This window comes from Balaenoptera musculus, chromosome 1, assembly GCF_009873245.2.
Source record: "Balaenoptera musculus isolate JJ_BM4_2016_0621 chromosome 1, mBalMus1.pri.v3, whole genome shotgun sequence".
In the NCBI taxonomy this organism is placed as follows: Eukaryota; Metazoa; Chordata; class Mammalia; order Artiodactyla; family Balaenopteridae; genus Balaenoptera; species Balaenoptera musculus.
The window spans coordinates 152,805,341-152,814,015 of NC_045785.1; positions in this window are offsets into that span (position 1 = coordinate 152,805,341).

An 8,675-nucleotide genomic window follows, 5' to 3' on the forward strand; every position below is an offset into this window, starting at 1 on the left:
GTAACATTCCATTGTGTATATATACCACGTCTTCTTTGTCCATTCATCTGTCAATGGACATTTATGCTGCTTCCATGTCTTGGCTATTATAGAGTGCTGCTATGAATATTGGGGTGCATGTATCTTTTCAAATTAGAGTTTTCGTCTTTTTCAACTATATTCCCAGGAGTAGGATTGCTGGATCATGCGGTAATTCTTTTTCAGCTTTTACAGAAACCTCCATACTGTTCTCCATAGTGGCTGCACCAATTTACATTCCTACCAACAGTGGCGGAGGATTTCCTTTTCTCTACATCCTTTCCAGCATTTATTGTTTGTAGATTTTTTGATGATGGCCATTCTGACCAGTGTGAGGTGATACCTCATTGTAGCTTTGATTTGCATTTCTCTAATAATTAACAATGTTGAGCATCTTTTCATGTGTCTGTTGGCCATCTGTAGGTCTTCTTTGGAGAAATGCCTATGTAGGTTCCCATTTTTTGACTGGGGTTTTTTGGGTTTTTTTGACATTGATATTTACAGAATTTTTAAAAGTGAAGTAGTTGCCAATCCCACTTTAAGGATGGAAGCCCCTGTGACAACATGATAAATCTCTCAGGCGTCATGAGCCACTAGATTAGGAAACATTGCTTTACTCTTCTCTGGGAAGTACTTGAATCTCAACTTCCTGCGGCTTCCTGAATCAGCTTGTGACACAATCACAACTGGAATGAAAATAACTAATCCCAGACTTGCCCTGCTGCCTGAGGTCCAGCTACTCAGTCAACCCATACCTCATCTTTGCCTGCTTGGTGTTGAAACCACATTACATGCTTGAGCTGGTCACTGAATACATGCGTGGGGCCATTTTGAGTGGCAGGATTCCAACTTCCCAAAACAAAACAGAACAAAACATAAACTGACCCAAACCAAGAAATCAGAGGACTCTTCAGAGCCAGAAATCCACAGTGGCTCCAGAGCACCCACAGTGTGGAACTGGAACCCTAGACCTCTGTGCTGCAGGATCAAGGGCAGAGGGGCTCAGGTGGACCCTATAACAGCCTATTCCATTTGGCTTTTCACTTACTGGGAATGAAGACTCTCTACACCCACAACATGCTATTTGCCAAAAAGTGCTTATAAATAGCAGCCTGAAACCTTTTATCTTATTTGTTCATTTAGAAACAAAACAGTCAGAACCTTATCTTTACTTAATGCATGAGGTATTCCGGTTGTAACCAGTGACCTTTTAGTTAAAGAAAGTGATAGCAGCTTTTGCTTTCAACCAACCCATAAAATGGAGACGAGGGCATAGATTAAATACTAAACTAGGGACCTAATCCCTTAACAGCCCTGTAAGAGTCAGAAGTGAAGGCTCCTTCTACTGAGTAGACACCTCTTTGGGGTGATGGATGGATACATGTTAGCAAGCATCCCACCTTATCTACCACTTCTCCTCAAGAAGTCTCCAACCCAGAGCAGCCAGTGCCTGTGATGTAGATGGTGCCTAGGGAGGCTGAGAGCACGTCACTGGCTTCACTCACCAAGTCGGGTGCCCAGTGTGGGGCCATCTGCCATGTGGTGGGACATGGACCCCATGTCCCCATCATGCCCTAAGTCTGCCACATTCAGAGCCCATCAGCAGCTCTAAGACACGCAAGGGATATCTGCCCCTCCTCCCCCTTCTAGCAATATAGTTGGGGAGATTGCAAGGTACCAAATAATTGTCCTTCCAAAATTTACACTCACTGGGACCCCCCAGGCCAGGAGAGATGCCAGTTACACCTGGCCACTCCACCCACGGCCTTGCTTCTTGTTATTATCACCCATCTGCACTTTTGCTTAGATGCTTTAACAGTTGCCTTCCTCCATTCAGGCCTCAGACCCCTTTGAGAATCCAATGAAAACTCTGACCCCTCTCAGCTAAAAATCACACGGACACAATAAGCACACCATTTTACATGTAATATACAACCCTGTGAAGCTCATCTATAGCCTTCGGCTCTCCTTCTAATCCTTTCTAGACTGTTCTCCATATTGCTGCCAGGACAAACTTGAAAAAAAAAAGTGGGCTTCTAAGTACCATCAGGAAACACTCCAAGCTCCCTAGCATGATGCTGACCCCTTCCACACACTTCTCACATCCCCTCGACCCACTATTTTACTCCAGCCTTTGCTGCAGCAACTAGCCGTATGCAAGTGTGACCCTACCCCAGCCCTCCTCAGCTGTCCATCCCTCGCTTCTGTCCCAGGCCTTCTCCAACAATGTTGTCGTGTGGGATAACTGGGAACCTGCCCAACTACCCTGTGTGTGTGAGACTGGAAGCACGAGGGAATTATCACCCCCGGGACAACAACTCTTGTCCAATGAGGGCCAGGAACTGGTAGATAAACACCCCCTCTTTCAGTTCTCAGGCAGACAACTCTGATCCTTGTGGGATCAAGGCCCAGTGGCTTTCAGAGGAGGCCAACTCCATACGTACCCTCAGATTGATTTTCCCTCCTTTCCTGTTTTACCTTTTCAGTTTCTCACTCCAGTTCCTTGGGAACATCACAAGATAGACCACCTAAACACCAACCCTTTTTCAGGCTCTGCTCTTGGGAAGAACCCAGGCCCAGAGATGGCATGTAAGGTCCTTCATGATGTGGCCCTTGACCACCTTTCAAATCTCATCTTCCGCGGCTCCAACCATCACACGGTAATTGTGCATTCTCCCATCCTGTTGAGCTTTCTACACCTCAGCTGAGATGTGCCACTGCTCCTCCTCAGGATGAATTATTCCTTGTCCTTCAAGTTATAGCTTCTGTCACCTCTTCCAGGAAACGTCCACGAGCCTCTCCCCAGTTTGTGTTACCTGCCCTTCCTTCAGGGTGCTGTAAATATCCACGCCGTGCTGTAAATATCCATCTGCCCATCTACTTCTCTCACTGGACTGAGAGCTCTGGAGGCAGAGCCAGTGGGTTTTCTCTGTTTATCCTTCTCAAGCCTAGAACAGTGTCTGGGACTCAGAATTGGAACTGAGTAATTATTTGTTGGCTGACAGATTGAAAGAATGATGTATGAGATTTCTGACATGAGCTTGGGGCAGGCAATATTAGGGTCTTTATGATATCTGGGCCCGAATGAATCCAAGAGGAAAGTCCAGGCAGGTTGCATGCCCCTGGGGACTGCAGAGATGGGTCCCAGTCTGACTGGCCAGTGTGCAGAGCAGGCCTCTTTTACAGGACAGCTGGTAAAAACCTGGTCTGGGTATTTTTCCCTAGTGGCCTCCTGGGACTTGGCATGTCCTATTGTGTGAAGCTGATCTCAACACAGAGTCTGTCAATGCTGTGTCCTTTCCAGGTCCTGCTTCATACAAAAATTCAAGAAGTCACTTCTTCAGGTTTTCCTTAACAGGAGCCCATTCGGGAGCCAACTTTGAAAAGTTGCAAAGGTGCAGGACATTTGGCTTCCTTACCATTTATTTGCTGGATGCCTTTGGGCGAGTTCCCTGAACTCTCCGGGCTTCAGTGTCCCCCATGTGCATGTAAGCCAAATGTTCCCAGGCCTCCCACGCCCATGGACACCAGTGAGGCCACGTTAACATCAGTGCTAGATTGTGTTGACCACCTGGCCTCCAGCAGCACAGCTTGCATGATCTTAGGCTGTTCCATCTCCCCTGTTATTTCTGAGGCTGATAGGAAGTCTCTCACATGTGCTCGTGTTCTGCTGACAAGCTATTTGTGGAGGATCCCTGGCCACTGTCTCTGCTACCATGCCTGAGATCTGATTTAAATAACAAAAAGTTTATGCGGAACTTTTCTATTGACAGAGTTTCAGTCAGATCACTCTTATGATGTATTTTCAAGGGATAAGAACTTTTAGGTAGAAAACATAAAAACCTAGACATAAAGAAGAGGCCTAAATATACAAGCACAGCATATTCAGACGAGGGCTTTTGAACGAGACCTCATCTTTTCCAAAGTTGTTTCTGGCTTAAGGACAGCAGGTGGCAGCAGAATCGAGCTTTTTCACAGCAAGAAGCTTCTGGAGCTTCAGATGGTTCTCAGAGGAGGAGAGAAGCAGCTTTTAGCAAAAACCTTTCATCTAAAAATCTAAACTCAGCAGAAGAACAAAAACAAAACAGTGAGGAACGAGCGTCATTAGCCTCAGCCACTAAAGATCAGGGTGTCGTTCCTTGGCTGCCATCCACACAGCCACATCTTGTCCTTCCAAGGAATCCTGAGATTGCCATGGACAGTGGCCTGGAAAGGAACCTGGGGTCTGTTTCTCCTTGAATAGGGTTCCTGTCCTGATGGTGCCCTTGTCAGATGTTAAAGCTGGTTCACCAGGAAACAGGCTCTGGTCAGGGTTGGGCTCCCTGGAGAGGTCAGAACAAATTTATGCATGAAAAAGGGGTTTTTTAAAAAGCAGATCTTGGATGTAATAAAAAGAAATGCATTACTGCTATGTGCTATAACACAGATGAACCTCAAAAACATCATGCTAAGTGAAAGAAGACAGTCACGAATGCATGATACCATTTATAGGAAATGTCCAGAATAGGCAAATCGAGAGACAGAAAATAGATTAGTGGTTGTCTAGGGCTGGGGAGGTGGTGATTGAGGAGTGACTGTTAATGAGTACAAGGTTTCTTTTGGGGTGACAAAAATGTTCCAAAATTAGATTCTGGTGATGGTTGCATAGCTCTAGAGATATACTAAAAACTACTGAATTGTGCACTTTAAATGGGTGAACTTTATGGTATGTAAATTATCTCAAAACTGTTTTAAAAAGAGAGAAAGGGGAAAGTATACTTCGATCACTAATATATTTCAAGTGAAAATAAACCTCAAGTAACTATTCTGAGCAGAGAGACCGAGACAGACGCAGACGGGGAGAGAAAAAGACTCTGCAGCTGCCACAGAAAAGAATTGGAGGTTGGTTAGAAATATGACTCTGGTTCATTGGTGGATTTTACTTTTCGTTTAGATGCTGATGTGATAATGGTACAATATGCTTCCTGCTTCGGCAACACACTTGCTGTTCCTAAGGACTGCAAATACTTCCTCACCTTAAAGAGTGACTGGACGACGGGGGTGGCCATCTCACTGTTTTAAAGGATGAAGCTCTTCCTGGAAGAGGCCAGCAGAAATAGCAAAACTCTGAAGTCACACAGGCCTGCTTTCAAATCCCAGATCCTCCTCTTATTAGCTATGAGGTGTCGGTTCCTTTTCCATATCCACATCTCAAGGTTGAGTAAGAATGATTTAACACGAAATATGAAAGTGCCTAGCCTATAATAAACATGGTATTTATGTTATTTTCCTAGAATGTCCAGCCTCACTGGCAAGAAGACTTTTTCTCTTAAAATCAAGCTGTGTCATGCTTTCCTGTTGCTCCTATGGCTCTAAGTCTCTGAAGGTCTTCTCTACTGCCCCCCAGTACCCCCCCAAGTCCACTTTCCATCGACAACCTTATTATCACTTTTTACAGCAATGGAAACTCCCTGAGAATGGAAAATTAGTCAATGACAATATTGTATTGGGAAGCATCTGAGTAGGAGGGAACCCCTGTCCCTGGCTACCTAAAACACAAGGCTAGTCAGTAATATATGTCTATAATATAACCCTGGATACCAATGGTGCAATGAAAACTCTGCTCCCACCAGAACAATAGTGTTTATATTAGAGAATTTGAGGTGTGATAATCAGAAGCATTTCTAGAAACTACGGAATATTGGGATAAAATGTCAACACTTTACTCAAGATTGTACTTAAAATCCATGCAAGTTTTTAACTCCATAGGCATCCTAGTAGCTTTGGGGAAAATTATACTCTGTTCATACTGTAATGGATGAGAAAATGGGCTAAGGAGGCTGCCTTGTTTCAAAGCTTGGCTCTGCCTCCTGTGAAACCAGGGCAACTATTTATCCTCTCGGGGCTTGTTTCCTCACACATCAATTGAGGGAATAATAGTATCTATTTTATAAGGCTATATAAGGATTCTGTACGTTAACGTAACATGCTTAGAACAGTGCTTGGCACGTAGTAAGCATCAATAAATCCATTAATTCAACAAATGTTTATTGGGACTTCCCTGGCAATCCAGTGGTTAAGACTCCATGCTCTCACTGCCAGGGCCCGGGTTCAATCCCTGGTCAGGGAACTAAGATCCCACAAGCTGCACGGTGTGGCAAAAAATAAATAAATTAAATTTAAAAAGAAAACTACCCCACAAATGTTTATTGAATATAGTTGTGGCTCAATATGTGACACTGTTTTATGTTGGGAATACTAAAGTCAATAAAACAGAATAAGTCCCTGCCCTCATGGAGCTTACTTCCTGGTGGGAAGAGGCAAACAACAACAAAAAGTACATACATGCACACATATGAATTGTGTCCTCCTACCGCATTCCTCTCCCCCAAGTCGTATGTTGAAGCCCTAACCCTCCCCCCCCCACCCCACCCCCCGCCCCGCAAGGCAATGGTATTTGGAGGTAGAGCCTTTGGGATGTAATTAGGGTTAGATGAGGTCATGAAAGTGGGGCTTTCATGATGGGATCAGTGCTATTATGAAAAGAGAGACACCAGAGCACTCTCTGCCATGTGAGGACACAGTGAGAAGGTGGCCATATACAAGCCAGGAAGAGAGCCCTCACCAGGAACCAAATCTGCCAGCACCTTGATCTTGGACTTCAAGCCTCCAGAACTGTGAGAAAGAAATGTCTGTTATTCAACCACCTAATTCATGTTATTTTGTTATAGCAGCCTCAGGAGACTAAAACAGGTTTGTTTGTAAATACATATTTGAAATAGGAACCTTGAATAGGCACAGAGCTGGTTTTACCGATGGAAAGAGCCTTATACTAAACTATGGTGGGGAGCTTGCATTCCCATTTTAGCAATGGTACCCACTCTCCATAGAGTAGCCATGGAAAAGTCACTTGATGACTCTTATCTTAGATGTCTGCATCTATTAAATGATGAACTAGATGATCCCTGAAATGTTTGGTTCTGCCCATCTTATGGTTGGAATAGCAATTCACCTTCTGGGTAATTTACACACATAAGTGTGCTAATACTTAGGGTGGCAGAGAGGGTGATTTAGAGTAGACACTGATTATCTCGATTGTACTTTTCAAATGGAAGATTAATTAAATCCTAAATTTGGATTTGGCTTCCTAGTTAGCAATGTTTCCTTCCTGGAAAAGAAATAGCGCGTGTCAGAGAGAGCAGCTCCTTTGGATAGTATTTTTCCTTCTTCCCTGGTTTCTTGTGAGCTCTGACTGTGCAGTTCTCTGGGAGCCTCTTCCTTCCCAGATAACAGCTAAGACAACAGAGCTTATGGTTTTCCTGAGGTTCTTTTGATAAATGGCTAACATCTGATTGATCCATTCTCATTTTACCTGTTACTTGTACAGGAAAACTGTAGAGAGTGTAACAGCACAAGAGAATAATTTTTAAATTTTTCAGACATTTTGTAAGATTTGATTTTTCTGCTTCTCTTATCTCTGAATGATTTCACTGGGGTATCTTGGATGTAAAAGATTTCTTCAAGTTCTTTTGCTCTTGGATCCTCCAATTCTCTGAGCAGGTGACAGCCTCTAGAAATGCATCCTAAGGGGCCTCCCTGGTGGAGCAGTGGTTAAGAATCTGCCTGCCAATGCAGGGGACACGGGTTCAAGCCCTGGTCTGGGAAGATCTCACATGCTGCGGAGCAACTAAGCCCGTGCGCCCCAACTACTGAGCCTGCACTCTAGAGCCCGTGCTCTGCAACAAGAGAAGCCACCACAGTGAGAAGCCCGCGCACCCCAACGAAGAGTATCCCCCGCTTGCCGCAACTAGAGAAAGCCCGCGCGCAGCAACGAAGACCCAATGCAGACAAAAATAATAAATAAAAAAAAAAAGAAATGCATCTAAGGAAAGATCATATCACTTCCATCTTTTGACCCCTGGGCACCTTCCACTACCAAATACACTAAAGAAAACAAGAGTCTTCTCCTGTTAGCTCTGGTGCAGTGGAATTGAGGAACAACCACAAAGAAATCAGAGTACATCCTATAACGGAGCTGTCAGGCAGCTTGTGACGGCAGAAATATTGTTTTTCCTGGTGATGAGACTAGAAGGATCTTCATAAAACCAGCGGATGTATCATTTTCACTTCTGAAAGTCCATTTTATAATAGATTGTTTCTCAAAATGGAAAAAAATGAGATTTTTGAAATATTTTAAAAAATGCTCAATTTCACTCTTAAGATAAAAACAAATAAAAATTACAAGAGGATGCTTAGCAGATTGGCAACAATTTTAAATAACCTCCTCTCTTGGTATTTTCATGTAAAGGTATTAGGAGTATAATTTGCTGAACAGAAGACAACTTGACAATATCTATCAAATTTTGTAGTGCACAAAGATTAGAGTAGTAATTACTTAGATCCAGTAATTTCACTTCTAGGAATTTATCCCACAGATCTTCCAGACATGTGCTCAAAGATGTAAGTATAAAGATAATTATTGCAGAATTATTTGTGAGAGAAAAAAAAAAAAGGAAGAAAGAAACTTAGAGGTCTATGAAGAAGACTGGGTAAAATAAATTAGTAAGCTAGAGTATATCCACATAATGGGATACTATTAAAGAATAATCTTCATGATGTACTGCTAGGGGAGAAAAGGGTACAGAAACATGTAGGTAATCCCATTTGTTTAATATTCA